Genomic DNA, 18,459 nt, shown 5'->3' on the forward strand with positions numbered 1-18,459 from the left:
CCCATCCAAAGCCCCACCTCAGAGGGCTTGAGATTCTCCGGGAACAGTGAGGTACCTGTGAATACATAGTATCCCTACGTGGGTTCAGTTCCCTTTGTCATTTCACTTACTAGAGTTGTGTAGTGTTCCTCAAACAGACCCTCATAAGTATTTCATCTTTGAGATGTACTAATATAAATGACAGCTTTCATATTTTGAGATTTCTCTGACCCATTTTAGTTACGTAGTAAAGTGACTGACTTTGTAGATTTGTCTTGTATACTAAAAATGTCATGTAATGGCTTATTAGTTCCAGGAAGTTTTATTCATTTATTTTTTACATCTTTTGGTTTGTTTGTTCATTCATTTTAATTTGAGTTTTGAGTTTCTTGGTTAATTCTTGTGAACTTTTTACACATATGGTCATGGCCTCAGTGAATTAGACAGATTTATTGCCTAGTCTCAATTTATATTCATCTCCCTTTCTTTTTCTTGTCTTATTGCTTTGGGTAGAAATTCCATTATCATGTTGAAAAGCCACAGTGAGAAAAAGCATATTTTGGCTTGCTCTTCATCTTTCCAGAAACTTCTACTTTCCCACCATTAAGTGTGCTTTTTAACTATAGGGTTCTTTTTTTTAGATGTTCTTTATCAAGTTGAGGAAGATCTAGCTCTGCTCCTGGTTTACTAAGAGGTATTTTATAATTATGAAATGTACCATTTTAAAAAAAGTTTTATTAACATGATCCTGTAATTTTTTTGTTGTTGTTGTTGTTATAATGGACTACTTCATTTTGACAGTTAAACCAGTCTTGTATTACAGATACATCCCACTTGGTCACAGCATGAATTGTTAATTCAACCTGCTGGTATTTTTTGAAATAATTTTGCATGTATGTTCATGAGGCATGTGGGTTTGTAGTTGGTGTAACTCTATGCATTCTAAAGAAAGTTTAAAAAGAAAAATAGAATGTAGGTGTGAGATGCTATAGATTTCCTCATGGCATTGCACCCACTGCATCCCACAACTTTTGATAAGTCGCTTTTCTTAAGTTCTCAGTTAGTTCATAATTTTTAAAAAATGTTTAATTTGAGTTTCTTACATCCTGGTCTTATTTAGAAGTGAATATTTAGAAGTGAATTTGGAGAATATCTCCAAACATTTTGATATTTCACATCTATCTTTTTCCTGATTTAGAGTTCAATTCCATATTGATCCAAATGTAGACATTCCTTAATTTTGATGTCTTAAATTTCATGTATACATATCCTTTCCTTTTCTCCTTTCTTCCATCTAAGTTTTTCTTTCCTTTTAAAGGAAGATAAACATAATAATGAAATCGAGTTTCAAAACAAGTTATTAGGACAGTCACAATAGTGAATACATTGTGTACTCTCATTTTCCTAGTAGTTATTCAGAGTACAAGATATATGTGTGCAATCTTGTCTGTACAATATTAGCAATAGACATTCTTTTTAATGAACTAAGAGAAATTAGCGATATAGGAAAATATATGTGTATGTGTGCATATATATCACACACAAAATAGCTAAGATAATTGTACTGCTAATTTCTAGTGATTTCTTGAAAGGAACAGTTAATGTTTAATGTTTAATCAATCTTGCATTCTTACATCTGGTATTCTGAGCAACTTCTCTGAAGATAACAATATGTAATATAACAACCATTATTAATATTCTATCATCTTATTTTGAAATTATGTATCATTTTTATTGTTTTTATGTTTTGTTCTTGTCTTTGTTGTTATTTCATTTTTCTTTTTTCTCTCTTTAAAGTTAAAAAAAAACTTAAAAAAAAAAGTTTTATGGTGTATTATATGGTCCAGAATGGGCTGTATCTTCTTGAAAGTTCCACATGCACACTTGAGATGAGCATGCATTCACTGCTGTGGGGATAGTTAGTCTATAAATGCTCATTATGCCCACTCGGTTGATGGTGTGGAGCGTTGTTCATACTGAGTCTCTGCCGGTTGAGTCTGCCTATTTCTAAAACACTGATATGTTGAAGTCCCTGAGCGTAATAATGGATTCATGTATTTATCCTGTGGCTCCATCAGTGTTGCCTTATTTTGGTGCTTTGTTGTTAGGTTCATACAGGTCAAAAATTTGTATCTCTTCTTTGAGAACCAATCCTTTTATTATTCTTAATGTCTCTCCTGCTCCCTCATAAAATTATTTGCTGTGATGTCTCTTTGACTGAAATTAAATGGCTACTTTTGGTTTCTGTTGACTAATGCTAACATGATATATCTTTATTCATTTACTTCTAATATGCATGCATTTTTATAGTTAAAGTGGGCTTCTTATAGGCAACATATAGTTAGCTCTTTTTTTGACCCGCTTTGACAATCTCGGTTTTTATTACTGGCTTTAGCACATATTATCTGAACAGTGTTATGTGTTTCTTTATGACATTTTCATCATGAACATAGTGTACCGTGTCATAGCCTCCTTCCCTGTTGTCTTATCTTTCTTCCTTACCCCTTCTTCCCAGGGTCCTTCCCCTTCAACTTTCTGTCCTGTTTTTTGTGGACAATCTGTCTTTTAATTAGTATTTTGGGCTACAGATCATCAAAACGGTTATTAATATAGCTGGATTAATAGTCACCGTATTTTGTTACTCTGGTTACATTACTCTTTTCTATTTTTGCCTGCCCTTTGTTCCTATTTTCGTCTTTTACTCTTTTTCTGACTTCAATACTTTTAATTAAACATATTATATATTTCAATTTTTCTTATTTCTTAGTATAACAACTATTATATACATATGCATTCTACTTTAAGTTGTTCTAGCTTTAATATTTATGTAGGACTAATCAAAATTCACTTTCAAATAACACTGTACTGCTTATTGAGTACCTTCAAGTGACACCCCTCCCTCTCTCCCTTTGAACCCCTCCTCCCACTCACTTCACATTCCTAGGCATATGTGCACACGTACATATACATAATTGAGCATGTTGTTACAATCGTTGTTTATTGAGTCACAAAATCAAAAAGCGAAGGAAAATAAATGTTTTATATTACCTTCACTCTTTCCCTTTTCAGTTTTCTTCCTTTCTTTATGTAGTCTCAACTTTCTGACTTATATCCTTTCTCTTTCTCCAAAGAACCTAGAATATTTTTGCTATCAAGTGCACTGGCAACACACTGAACTTTTGTCTAAGCAAAGCTTTATCTCTCCGTTACTTCTAAAGGGTAACCTTGCTCCTCTCAACACATCAAGTACTCACTATTTTGTTCACACTCTTTCTGAGGAGTTGTTTTTCTTTGTCTTTTCTCCTCTATTTGTAAGTTTTCCTTTTGTACCCGGAATTGAACTCAGGATCTTGCACTTGCCAGGCAGGCACTTGTGCCACTGAGCTACATCCCTGGCCCAGTAAGAATTTTTTAACTTCTGGCTTCTTCCCCTTTATGAGTGATTTTTTGTAATTTGACTGTTTAGTCTTTGAGTTTCCTGGACTTGTGGTTTGGAGTCTGTCATGAATTTTGGGAAATTTTCAGACATTTTTTCATATATGTCTTTTATTTGTTTTTTCTTCTTCTATACTTCCTATTTTGTGCATACTATTTTTTTTATACTTACTACACATTTCTTGGATACTCTATTTTAATTTTATTTTTTTTTCTAATTTTTTTTTTCATCTTTTGGTTCTTTTCCAGTACCAGGAATCAAACTCATGACCTTGCGCTTGACAAGCAGGCACTGTGCCACTGAGCTAAATCCCCGGCCCTTTTAGAAAAATTAGAAAAAATTAGAAAGTTAGAAAAAAAAAATTAAAAATTAGAAAAAATCTAATTTTTAGTTGTAAAAGTTTTGTTGAGATATCCTCAAGCTCAGAGATATTTCCTCTACCATATTCTTTCTCCTAATAAGCTCACCAAAGGTATTTCCAATAGAGTTTTGATAGCCAACATTTATTTTTTGCTCTTTCTTAGAATTTCCACCTTTGTTTACCTTGCCATCTGTTCCTATACACTGACTACTTTATACACTGAAGTTCTTAGTACGTTAACCATAGTTGCTTTACATTCCTGATGTGATGATTCCAAATATTCCTGCTATGTGTGAATGTTTTACTGATACTTGTACTATCGCTATATGCTGTGCTTTCTGTTATTGTTATTGTTGTTGTTGTTTTTATTTTTTGGCTTTTAGTAATCTCTATGCATTTTTTTCTTCATAGTCAGCTCAGATTGGGTAAAATAAGCTGCTGTAAATAAACCTTGCATAATAAAGTGGTAAGCTCTGGGGGGAACATTCCACAGTCATATGAGGTGTAAGTACTTTAGTAAGCCCGAGACTCCAGATGTGCCCCTCATGCATATTCCTCAGTTCTGCCCACCCCCCTTTCTTGCAACAGGGTGGTGAGAGTGGGCTGAAGCTGGGTAATAAATGTCTACCATGAAGGCCAGCTGGGGCGGGGTGTTCTCTCTTCTCCCACTTGGAAAGGTATGGCTAAGTGGAAGTGAGTATTTCATTTCACCAGGTCGTTTGGACCGTGTTAAAATGCTGGTAGTTTAAATAGTGGCTAAATCGTTGCTCTTGAGGGCAGATGTTGTTGAGAAGAAAATAGTACTACAAAATGTTCAGTAATGGTTGCTCTCACCTCCTGTCACTAGATCCTCAAGGGGCTCAACTTTGATGTTCTCTCTAAGAACTTGGTGGAGCCCCTGGTGGCACAACTGAACAAAATGTGGTGATTTCCTTTTCCTGGCATTATGGTTTGCGTCTAGATGACCCCCCAAAGCCTCACACGGCCATAGGGCTTCCTCAGAGGTGGCTGAATCTAGAGTGGGTGATGCTGGGATTAAGAGCATATTAATAAATCAGTCCACTGACTGTTTCAGCACAGTTCTGCCTAGCATTCAGGGTGTGAGTGCTACACCTGTCCTAGGGTGGGTAGCCTGCATACAACACAAGGGAAAGAAAGAATCATGTGCCCCCCACCTTGTTGCTGTCTTCTCCCCGCCATGAACTTTTGCTTCTGTAGCGCCTGCCACCCTGCCTTGGAGCCAGCTGATTATGGACTGAAGCTTGTATAAACTCTGAGCTAAATGAAACTTTCCTCCTTTAACTTTGGGTGTCAAGCATTTTGTCTCAGCCGTGAGAGAAAAGTAATTAAGACACCTGGATCACTCTAAAATTTTACCTCTCAGTGCTTTGCACTAAATCTTTAGCAGTTCCTTCATTACAGTTTAGGTTTCCCCACCCTGTACTTCACCGTTTCCCCCTCAGAAACTGATTCGGTTCATGAGTTTTTGTTCCTGTATGTTGTGATTCTCTGTATTTGCTTATTGATCTCTTGGCTTTAGGGGGGCAGAGGTGTGTGCTGCTATTTCCTTTTCTTTAGGGATCGGACAAGGGTTGTTGATTTCTCATTTTGCTCAAATGGTTTCTTATTGTTACAACATAGTGGCAATTTGCAAACCTTTTTCAAGCTTCCTAACTAGACTATCACTATTATCTTTTTAGTTTTTCCCTCAGCTGTTTTATTCTGGACTGGGATATTTTGTAAGAAAATGGATTAAATATTTAGTTACACCACTGTTGGTGTAATACTTGATTTGAGGGTTGATCAGCGAGTGAAGGGTCAGTCACAAGCATTTCAGATTAAAGCTAGCTCAGGAAAAAGTGGCCAGTCAGTGGTAGGTGTGACGTAAAGCCTTTCAAACATCAAGATGCAGCTGCGCATGGTGCAGCAAATCCATAACTCAGTTATCGTGGGAGGCTGAGGAAAAAGGATCCCAAGTTCAAGCTCAGCATGTTCAATTCTGTGACTGAATGATACCCTACCTCAAAGAAAAAATCAAGATACAAAATGTCACTCTGCACTGAGACATTTTCAAATGATTGTTGGACAATTGTTATAGCTAAAACCTCTGCCTGTTTCCTCACAAGAAGTTTACTTTGGATAGCAAGTCTAGCAATTTAGTGATACTGAACATAAGCAGATGTACAGTGGTATTTAGAATTTCCTGAATTTAATTTTTTAGGTGTGTAATTGAACTCAGTAAAATAGAAGTTGCTTACACTTTCCTTGGGCACAATAGTTTTTGTAAACTGGTTTTCAAGAAGGAAGGAGTACTTTAAAAACGAGCAATGAAGCATATTGTTTAGTATGCATGTGTGGCGCTCAGGTTTATTGATACGGTCTGCCTTTCACGAGATGAACCCTATGACAAATGACAGAGAGGAGATTGCGTGCCACTGTCTCTGTTCTATCCATGTACCACCCGTGGGCACCGATTTCTCATTTCATACATCATTTGCAACTTCCCACAGTAATGTTACACAGCTCAAGTCCTCGGTACAAAACATACCAATTATCTATACACTTATATACATGCAAGCATACCAAACACGAAACCGTCCAGCTCCGAAGCCCACATTCTCCAACCGATGGAAGCTGGTAAAGACCAGGAAGTCATCTAATTACAAAGCTTTCCAGTCTTCACTGCTGGCCACTATGCACCTCTGAAACAGACTCTTTCATAAGGTTTTCCTTTAGAGACTTTTTTGTAGCAGTAAAGTGTGATTTTCTTTTTTTTCCAATTGCTTTGTATTCTGAAAATCAAATTAAAAACAGAGATTCATATTAAATTTTCCATCTACTTATTCTCTTTGTTTCTAAATAGGTAAAAATTATTCTGCATTCTGAAATAAATAAAAATTGAAACATATAAGTTAATTTCAAATGTAAATAAACATTACATATGTATAATATTTGACCAGAGTTTTTAAAGTTAATTAAAGATACCTTTCACATATTTTCATTTGAGGAGGTACACATATTCACATTTTTTCACATATTTTTACAAATTTTCACACATTTTCATTTAAGACAGTACATAACATATAGAGAGATTGTAAATTCACATACACACATACACACACACACACATGTGTATATGATCTTTGAACTATTTGAACCTTTTCATGTGTTATCCATTATCTAGAATTCAACTTAGTTCTTTCAAATTTCAGTATTTATTATATTCTGACATTCTTAATATGAGGTTAGGAAAATAAATGGTAACTCACTCCTTTCAAAACATAGAAATTACTTTTTTAATTCATCAAATGTTTTTGAGTCACACTGTGAAATAATATCCTATCTTTTTGCAGGAAATTCAATATATGGATACTGTGCTTTAACTTCTTTACAACCAAGATTTCTTGAGATTCTTTTCTTTTGGAAATTTATTGTTTCAAATTTCCTTCTATGAACCATTGTTTAGTACCCATGATCCACCAGGAAACACAGAAGTGTAGGTAGAACTAAGTTTTTTGCATAGCTAAGTCTTAGTAGTCCAAGACTGAAAAAAAAATAACTGCTATATATGTCCTATACTTGTAGATCTTTCAGTTAGTAAGTTTGGGTAAATGACCAAGAAATGAGAGGCCCATGTTCATTAATTCAAACTCAGAAGAAATTTCTAGTGTCTCTGCCACTATTTTCTTCTCCTTTTTTTTTTTTTTCTCCCAGTACCAGGAATCAAACTCACGACCTTGTGCTTGCCAGGCAGGTGCTGTGCCACTGAGCTAAATTCCCAACCCTTATTTTCTTCTTCTTGATTTGAACTTTCTCTGTGGTTTAATATTTTCATCTGTAATATGTGGAACACTATATGCTTTTATGTTTCCTAAATATAAGTAAAATCTGCTCTACTAATCATGATGTTCAAAACTTTCCATGTTTAGAGACCACATAATTTGATAATTTTTAATGGTGTGAGACAAAGGTACTACTTTCTAACATCAAGATTGTTTCAATGGCTACTGTACTTTAAGGTCAATATTATTTAATGGATACTGTAGTATACTTCATCTGCCAATAGCTTTAGTAGTGTTACAGTCAGTAACAAGTAGAAGTATAGAAATACTTTACTGGACTTCAGTGTCATGAATAGCCACATTGAACACTCAAATATGCACATCTGATTTTTATATTTATTTGCCTTTTGAAAGACTCTTTACTAGGCCATTTAAAATTCCTGAATACCATAGAAATGAGATAAATATCCATTCAAGTGTGGTTTAGAGTTCCTAAAATGGAGAATATAGTCATCAGTTTAATAGAAATGATATTAAAAAAACTACACCAATGAGTTCTTTATAGTATTGAATTGAAAGAAACATAGTGAGATATGATGGTATCATACATATCACATATGTGGAAAAGTTACCTTGTAAATTTCTAGAGGCTAAGTCATCTCTTCCACTCTATTGTAGAAATTACATCCAAAGGTAATTTAATTGATATTTCCTGACTATCACTAATGCTACCTAAAGCTAACAATCCAGGTACAAACAACAAAAAAATTAAATACATAAATACTCATAAATACACAAACCAAAATAAAATAATAGGATATGGTTAAGAAAAATTTACTTGGAAATTAGGAAGTTAACTTTGCTGTTAGCAAGCCATACAGTACTCAGTAATGAAGATAACTTATGTTTTAAATTTTTACAATATTTTAAAGACTAGGAAGCAATTATTGAGAGAAAGAAAGCTTCTGTCTAAGAATGACAGAAAAGGCCCTGGAAAGTGGATTGCCCACAGATTCTGCTTCTCAAGTATGTTTTATTGAGCAAAGCCACAAGCTGAGGTGGGTTTAAGGCAGGACAAAACTATAGTCAACTAATAAGATTACAAATATAGTCACTTAGGTAATATTGACCCAATTGGAAGTCACAATGTGGGTGTGAGGTGGGACAAAACTATGGTGAACTAATAAGATTACAACAGGTGTAGTCACTTAGGTAATATTGATTATATAGGGATCAAATTAGGAAGCAAGTCATGTACAAGTGCGCATGGGATGGAGAAAGGTTTTCCTGGAAGGTCTAGGGAATTTTAGAATCTGACGTCATTAACCTGTCATCTAAACAGCTATTGAGATATCAGCAGAAGGGTCAGGAATGTACACACAACATTCAACTTTTACAATTGCACAAGTACCCCCCTGTGCTGTTGTTAGAATGTCTGATGTCATCCTGTTTTGGAGGATGGCTTGTCATATTAATGTTATTATCATTTAAGAGGGAGAGAGCCCTGTGGAGATCTCATTTAAGGCTCACTAGTATAGTTACTTAAGGTCTCAATGCGTCGTATACCCTCTTTACAATCTGGTGGATCCTGCTGAAAGAAATCTAGCATATTTGTCATTGGTTTTATTGATTGAGAGCCTCTAGGCAAGAATAAACAAATTTTCAAAGAAATTGGAACAAATACAATCAAAGCATGAGCACTGGAATGGATAGTAGGCTGGGAAAAGAGCCAAGTATAGAAATTGCTCTTAAGGGACTAGAATAGCAGTTATAACCCACTGGCTCTTAGACCCCTCCACTGATGGAGCCTGATATTTTATCATAATTCTTTCCAGTTTTAGCTGCAATTATCTAAAAATTTTGATGACTTATGAGAATTAGATTATAACAATTAACACATTATTTTGAACAATAAAAGACTCTCAACTTATTGCACATGGACAACAATATGTATTTGTACAGGTAAACTCTCAAAGGAAATTCATTACATAATAATTTATAAGTTCACACTAAAAGTTTCAAAGTCCACAACTTATTATCAAAGTATTTTTCTACACACATAAATGATAAACAGACCTAGGAGGGGAGGGAGAGGTTGAAGATCCTCCCTTAGTCTAAATGTATTTTGGTCCTTTAAGTGTGGTGCTTTGGAAATAGCTCCTTCTGGTTTCACCCAGAAGTTGGTTCTTTCCATTGTGTCTCAGGTTCAGTCTCCTGAGGGAGACTATTGCCTAAAACACTAAGCTGGACATAGCTTTTCTGTGTGTTCTTCTGGACAGGCAACATTTTGATGTCTCATCTGATCCAGAGATGCAGTATGTGTTCCTCATCTAAGATGACTTCCCTGTCTTTGGTGTTAGCAAGCACTCACTTTCTACAGGCTTACTTTAAAGGTTCTTAGTTGTTCAGTAGGAGTGAAAGGTTTCAGCAGTTTAGGACTCCTCTCTCATTAACCTTACATGCCTCCAAAAATAGGGAAAGTACAGAGTGGCAAGAAAAAGTCAGAAATAAGATCAGAGAAAGGAAGTCTTTTCTTCTCATGCTCATGGTGAGTTATTCAAAAAACTTGCCCATGAGTCATTATCCTTAGCCTGGGAAGATGCAAATGGAATCTCAAGAGCTAAGATTCCCTCCTCAGCAGCAGAAGATCAGACCAGAAAGAGAACAGAGGCAGAACAGGCTCGACATTTCCTACAGAGTGTAGAGGAGGACCGGGGCTAGTCTGTCCCAGTCAACGCCTGTCCTCCAAGTCGTAAGAATTGTCACTGACATAGCATCTTTTAACTGGTGAGAGAAGTCCCATGGTTTATCAATAGGTATGTATATTTTCTAAATATGAAGTAGATTTCACAGAAAGACCATTTTATGTAATTTCATATCAAAATCCACTAGCGGGAACTTTAAATACTAATTTTTCCTAGCACTGCTGAGATAACAAACCACAGCAGTCAAACAAGTCAGACGTGTCAAACAAAAATACTAGTGAGTTCAGCAACTAAGTCCAAATTAAGCACAAAAACAGAACAGGAACAAAATGGCCATAAAACAAAGATCATCCTATAACCTTCCCATGTTCTCAATTGAAATTTATCATTATTTTAACAAAATTACATAAAAGACAAAGCATGAGCAATTACTAACAATGGGAAAAGGCTTAACATAAAAATTTGAAGCATAAAAATTTTGATTGCCTAAGCAAGTCACAACCCAGAATCTATGAAACCAGCATAAACTCTTACCTCCATTATGTTATCACGGTGGAAGCTCTCCAAATGATGTAGGGGAAAGAAACTTCCAACCTGCTTGATATCAGAAATGCTGAGTTCATGTTTTCTAAAACCAAGGAGTAAATTCTAGGAACAGTGAAGGTTAAGAGTCAGAAGAATTTATTGAGAGTAGGAAAGCTTCCATCTAAGAGGCACAGAAAGAGCCCTGGAAAGTGTGTTGCCCCTGGATGACTTCTCTGGATCCACATCTGAAAATGGAGAACATTGGACTAAAATAACTGCTAGAATGTTTCTTCACTCCAAATGTCTACAAATCCTAGAATAAATGGAAAATAGAATTATTTAATGTATTAATATTTTACTTCTTACCCACACATTTGCCAGAAGTTTAAATCTTTTTTGATGGCTTATTTCAAAATGAGTATCCCTAGAGAGCCTTCAATTTAACTATAGTTTTAAATGAATACCCTAATGACAGAGTGGAATGTGTACAATTAATGAATGAGACTTAGAGTTAGATATGTAACTCAGAGCCCAGTTCTTCCTATCACCGAGTGACCACTGGCATAATATTTAATCTGTCTTCAGTGCATGAAGTGAGAGTAGAACTTACTTAGCTTTTGAAAAGATTAAAAGACATAATACATGCAAAATGTTCAGCGGATTGCTTCATAAATTTTAATTACTCAATAATTATTAGCTACTATAGATTTCATTATTATTACAATATAATGTGCACTGTGTCAGGCAAAGAAAATATATGCAAGGTAAATGATAATGTTTTCTAACTTCAAAGAACTAAGAGAAATGGTGCTTTACTAAAATATTTTTTTTCTTCTAGAATATGTCACCATATTTGATTTTCCTTGAGGCTTACCAGTAAGCAGAAAAATCAAAAGAGTTCAAACCCTTGTTTAATTTTACAGAAATTACTTTAATATTTGTACCATTTTCTTGGATTTCCTTAATATTTTCATAAAGAATAAAATTAGGCAAGCTGTTTGGAATGTAAGAAGTTGTATAATTCTTATGAGAATGTTCATTTTGATTTTGTATATTGTCATAGTTTTAGAACAGATTTCCAGTCACAGTACTTCATGGTTAGTAAAAAATGGGCCACACATAAATTATGCATTCAGAAAAAATGAAAGACAAAAGCACTGAGCGTCTCTTTTGCTAGTAAGAAGAAACAGTTTCACTGTCTAACACGGAAGACAGAACAGTCAGTGTAATTTCGCTGAAATACAAGCAGCCAAATTCATACCACTCTGTCTTGCAAACTTCTTCATTGTCCACAGAGAAAACTCACACAGAATGAGGAATAATCAAGGAGCAACAGCTGTTTTAGTCTGGAGAAAAATCCTGTCCTCTAAATCTTTTTAGAAAGTAGCACTTTTAAATGGTCTTCGAAGCTCTCTTGTGACATGAGGATAAGCCCCAAAGACCAACACCTGCCAAAGCTGCCATCTTACTCCGTGTATGTTACTATGACAACATAATTCATAAAGAACAGCAATTCATCTCTCACATTTCTGTAGTCTGTGTCTTCCAAGATCAAGGTGTGGGAACCACTGCTGACAGATGAGGGTCAACATTACTTTAAGAATGCTGTTACACAACAAAAACCTGAGGGCAAAAACATGGATTTCTCTTGACAAATCTTTTCACTAGGGTTTCTAATTCCATATGCTTATTTCCTAATCCTAACCCTAAACTTAACCCTAAACCCAACCCTAATCCTCACATTTATTTGTTTCCTGAGAAGCCCACCTTTGAATACTGCAACCTGTCTATTTCACTCCTTAGATTTTTGAGGTAACACATTCAAACTGTAACTATCGGATGTGGAGAAACTTCTTTTGAAAGTGATCATCTTTAAAAGCTGACAAATGCATAATATGGATATCATAAAGCACGGCAAACATTGACATGTTCCATAAATACATAGATGTCCTTTGAGTGCAACTGTCCAATGAGATGAATGGAAAACAGTTTTATTGATGAATGTCTCTTCAACATCAAGGAGCAAAATAGGGATACATAGGTGAAGAGGAGAAATGACAAATAACTGCCTCCTCAGTAGCTGAAAATTACACTAAGTTCTCTTTACTTGCAAGATTTGAACTTGTTTCTTTTTCTAATTTCTTCTTTGTTTTGTATTGCTCATTAAATCTCAGATCCAAGATGGCAGCTAACTTGCCTGTTTTATAAAGGTCCTTACCCTATTTCCTAAAGTTGGGTAAGGTCACAGTAGGTGTCTAATAAAAATTGCTCAACAGATGAATGAGAAGTCCAGGGAGATTTGGATCATAATTTTCCTTGCTACTAAGAAACTAGGCTATCTTATAGCAACCACTTAGCCTTGAGAGAGAAAATATCTCCAAGTAAAGGTGTGCACCAGCTGGCCAACACTTGCAATAGTAACATTCACTGATAGTGTATCTGTTTTGAAACTTTCACAGGATAATCAGTTAATGTTTTCATAGGAACTTCTTTTATGTAACATTGCATTTGACAAATCTTTTTGTTTTTCTGAAATGTAGGTCCAAGATACCATTTGCTATGTTGTTAATTATTGGTGCCTGAATTAATGCCTGATCCACATTTGTGATCGAACCATGATTTAATTACTAACAAATTATCACTTACGTGATTTGTTATTTTATAACAAATCATGTAACAAATCACTTACATGATTTGTTACCTTATAAGTTCAGTTTTGGTTATTTAGATATTCAATAAAAGAAAAATTCTCCTAAGTTTACACTGAAGTCTTTTTCTTTAAGAACTCTTCATTTATTTTCCTTTTACTCCTGTGATAAATATACATTTTACACACTCAATTGCATTTGTTAAACATTAAAACTACAACACATCATCAGATGATTAAATTCAGAATTATAGATAGGTTTTATTGATAATGGTGAAGATAATTTTAGGTGCTTTTTTTCCCCCATGTGAGGAAGTTTTAATTTTTTTATTGTCTATTTGATTTTTTCTCATCAGTGTCAAAGGGTGGTGTACAAAATTTTAACAGGGTTAACCCATAGTTCTATTTCAAATATAAACAACCAAGTATTATAATACAAAGATATTAAGTTGCTACATTTATTATTTTCAAAATATTTGCAGCTCTTTGATATGTTAAATAGAAATATGAGATGAAAAATCTCTAGAGAAAAAGAATGCTACAATATTTACATTTAAGGAACATTTACAAAATTTATATTAAAATGGTGCTCTTTATTATGTTGAATTTACTTGTGAATTGAATGAAACATGTTACAAGCATTATTTGCAGATTTCTAACTTCTTGGCACATATATGTAAAATGCAAGCTTATAAAACTTGGAAAACATTTATGTTAATCATTTTTATTGACTTGTCTTCCCCTTGGATCATGCGAAAGTAAAAGTAGCCCAAACTAAATGTCCAACGAGAAAAAAATGGAGCTAGTAAACTCTACTGACATTAACTTCCTAAGAATTTCAGCATACAATTTGCCCATACAGGTTCCATTAAAGTTAATGGGAGTCGTGTGACTAATTCTCTCTGTAGGGTACTAAAAATGTACCCTGCAGTATTAAAAAGTCTGAATCTAATTTTTACTTTCTCTTAACCTTGATTATGTTATACTAAAGATAGATACTTTCATTACTACACATATACGTAGTAAATTTTATATATAGATTTGAAAATAATGTATTTGGGTGAGAAGGTACAGTTATATAGGTCAGAGTAAAATTTTAATTAGTGCTGCAAACATGAGTACTGCTTTCATTAAAATGATAAAACAAGCGTATCTGTAATTTATCCTCTAGCTATACAAATGAGAACTTAAACCTCAGTGAATTCAATAAATGAAACATTTTCAGAATACCTACTTAAAATCAGGTCCACTTTTTAATCAGTCATAGTTTTAAGTGAATTCTTATTAATAGATCATTAATAAAACATCCTTATGGAATGAGATTTCAAGAAAGAGGTAAGATGAATGAAAAACAAAGTAAAAAACTTAATGGATAGTATTTAATTTTGTATGAAATAATTTATTCTACAGTAAGTTACATGTTTATTTCTAATTAAAGAATGAATTCTTAATATTTTTTCACTTCTATAGGAAAATAAAATACTACAGATAATATTGCCTGTAAATTCATGATGCTTTTATACTGCCCAAGTTCCTCCTGCTTTTGATATTCAAAATGAATTATTAATCTCATTTTTTCTTTAAATAATTTTTGCTTGGCTTCTATCACTACCTGGGGGATGAAGTCATCAGATTTTATTGTAAAAGAATGCAAACAGAGAAGGAAAACTGTATATATGAATAAATACTCTCACATCCATCTTTCACTGAAATCAACAGTTATGCTGCAAAAATGGGGACATGCACAAGATATTTTCTAGGCACAAAGGACACTGGGTAAAAGCATGCAATACTGTATAACAATAAATAAAGCAGAACACTCTCCAAGGGTCCAGATTTGTTTTGGATAACCTTCCAGAAGGCAGAATTCTTGCCTAGCACCAACACAAACTGCAATTAGGACTGATGTTTTTATGTTGCACATTTATCTTGCTCTTTAGATTTCTATTACGACATTTTGTGTCAGTAGAATCCTGAGGTTGGGTGGGACAGGGGAGAAAAGTTACTGTGACTAATAAATTCACAGTTCTAATTTACTGAACCTGATGTCATACACTCAGCTATTAAACTTCATCATGTCCTTAAAATACTTCCATCTCAAAATCCCATTACTTTGAATTCATTTGGAAGCTCGCAATATTTCAGTTTTGTGCTGAAACTCGCTCGAGCTGCGGGCTCACTGAAGGAGGCTGCAAGCATTCAGCTGCACTGGACTCTTCGGGTCCCCTGGACTCTACTTTCCAGGCTGATTTGTGGCCCTGACCTCAAAGCAGCGGAGGCAGAAGACATTATAGCCTTTATTGCTTACAAATTACTCTTAAATATAAATTAAAGCCTTAAATAAGGCTTCTTAGAAATATGTCTGGCACATGCCAACAGCTAGCCAAGCCACATAGCTCTCAGAAGGTTTAGCAAAATTCCATTTGGAATTGCTCTGATTTTTAAGCTAACTTTCTATGGAAACACTCCTTCTTTCCTTTTAAAGACATAACGAATAGGCATACTTTGGATTATACACACCTTTCCCTCACTCAAATGTCTATATTTTTACTTAAAAAAATAAAGTTATGTTTAGCATTTTTACAGTGTTTTCTGAGATAATTGGAAGCCCTCTGGAATACTATGATAATTTGTTACTAATACTCGACAAGGGAACTTTTGGCCCACAGGGTTTAGAAAAGACTCTGGCCCAGATATTGTAAGCACATGCACCCCTCCGTAGGCAAAGCTTCACTGGGGAGGCAGCACAAGGGGAGTCTGAGTTACCTGTTGCTGAGACAAAATATCCCACACACCCACAAGTTTAAAGGAGGAAAGTTTTCTTTCGGTTCACAGCTTGTAGGAGTTTCGGTCCATAGCTGGCGGGCATTTGGCGGAGGGCATCACAGAGGAGAGACGTTATTGCGCGGCAGGCAGAAGGCAGTAGCAGCAAGCGGTGAGACTGCCCGAGCCACAGTAGCAAGCCTGCCTCTCCCTTTTATCTCAGCCAGGTTACCAGGCTTTCGGGTGGTGCCGCCCACGCCCAGCGTGGACTTTCCCATTGTCCACACCCACAGCTATACTAAACCAAACCGTGGACTAACTGAGTAATCGTGTACCCTTAACCCCAGTATCACACACCCTAGATCTAGCCACCGCCAAAAAGCCCCACCTATGACTGCAGGAGTCTTTCAGGGACATCTAGACACAAGCCATAGCAAGAAGTCTCAGCCAAACTGGGACTTTGGCTGACAGGAGCAAGCAGTTAGTAGAGAGACTGACCGAGATGCTGCTTCCAAAGACAGTAGCAGGTGTTACTGATTTCTTGGGATAGGCTAAATTATGAGTTTTCACTGGCCAGATATATGATTTCAAAAGATGTTTCTTCTTGTGACAGACTTGTACGCAGAGTGGTAATGGTAAACTTGTCCCAGAGGCTATTGCATCTCCATGTATCAGGCACCATTATCCCACAAAAGCATCTTGGTGTTGTGGTAGGCTGGCGAACAGGTGGTCACCTTCGCTTGAGTTGCACTTAGAGCTGGTGCCGTCATTTGTGCAAACATCCTGTCCTCATTATGAGGCTGAAGGTCTATTATTGCTTGAGAAGTTGAGAGAGGACAGCACAAGGGTGGGGGTAAAAGAAGCATGCACCTTCTCCAACAGGCAACAGGCCAAGTTAACCGCGTACCACACGGTCTTGAACAAAAGCTTGTTTAAATGGTCAGCATATCTAGTACAGAGCTGAGTAGAATCTGACCCAAAGCTTCAGAGAGCAAAGGGACAGACACAGTACAAAATCCAAGATGTCAAGCTTGACAGCCCGTTTTCATTAGACATGTACAGGCCCAAGTGGACAGTCTGTGTGCTCAGCAGAAGGTGGTCCTCGGGTCAGTGGGATGTATCCTAGGTAACAACTGTAGTGGGAAACTAATAATGTATTGCCTGGCTGCGTAACTTCCAAAATTAGTGATTTTTAAATTAACTAAGATCAAGTGAAGCTTCACTAGGTTTTTTCTTGTTAACTGCTTCTCATTTCATATAAACATCCTGCTTTAATGGTCTTACCAGGGTCTCACAATGGGTCTGCTGAAACGCGTTGTTACAAGGGGTGATAGTTTATTATGTTCAATTCATTGTGTCATCCCAATCTCCTGTCTCACCCCTTTTCCGTCATGGTGGTGCACGACTGTCTCAGTTACACATTTTTTAAAGTCTTACTGACACTGTGATTTTCTAACAGAAAAACAGGATGAGTTGAAAAGAATGAAGCTCAGATTTTGAATTAAGTACAATGTACAGAAAACATGCAATATTCGAAAGTAACATACCTGCACATTGTATATAGGTATCCAACAGAAGGATTAAGTCCTTCTCACTGGGATAGTATCTCTATGGATTTTGATCTGAACTGCTGTCATCATTTGAATTTGGGGACTCCATTTCTGTTTTTCATTTTGATGTACTTCTACATGGGATTACTTTTGTTCATGACAGTTTACACCTTGTTTTGTATCTGATTGAAAAATTGCTCTTCTCTATCTCCTGCAGCACTCAAATTATACTAAAAACTACCTGTTTAGGTGTCTTTCAGTTTCTTTAAAATGTTCCAAGAAACCATGCTTCACTGAGCTTTGCACAGTTGCTGGGTGAAGTAGAATGGCACACACGCTTCCAGAAAGTTCTGTCTTCCATCTGATGCTACATATTGGATTTTTAATTTGAGAGACCTAATTTGCCTTACAAAGCCCCTGTCAATAGTATTTCTCCATTTTTAGCTATTTCTATCCCAATTTTCTATTTCATAATTTTTTCTGTGCCGAAAGAGGAGCTTCTCTTTGTGTCCTGAGTAAGTGAAAATGTTGTGCTAAAGTTTTCTGCAGAGCATGTCCTACAGGATGCCTGCTGGTGGTGATCATTTCTGGAGCCCCTCTGCCCTGCATGCATGTTCCATGTGTGTTATGGGAGTGGAAACCAGACTCAGACAAAGAACTACCTTCTCAGCTGTCTGCATGCAGCGATGGCTCAGTCTGCATTTCTCTCTG

General features: G+C 35.7%; 1 long non-coding RNA gene across 1 annotated transcript; it reads right to left on the bottom strand.

The window, feature by feature from the left end:
* Positions 1-5,055: 5,055 nt before the first annotated feature.
* On the bottom strand, positions 5,056-16,363 carry LOC106149378. The gene is made up of 3 exons (XR_001235525.1): positions 16,202-16,363; positions 10,798-11,033; positions 5,056-6,568 (listed from the first exon to the last, which is right to left on the bottom strand). It is a non-coding gene; the product is annotated as an uncharacterized LOC106149378 (long non-coding RNA).
* Positions 16,364-18,459: the final 2,096 nt, after the last annotated feature.

This window comes from Chinchilla lanigera, unplaced genomic scaffold, assembly GCF_000276665.1.
Source record: "Chinchilla lanigera isolate Chin_1 unplaced genomic scaffold, ChiLan1.0 scaffold00043, whole genome shotgun sequence".
Classification (NCBI taxonomy): Eukaryota; Metazoa; Chordata; class Mammalia; order Rodentia; family Chinchillidae; genus Chinchilla; species Chinchilla lanigera.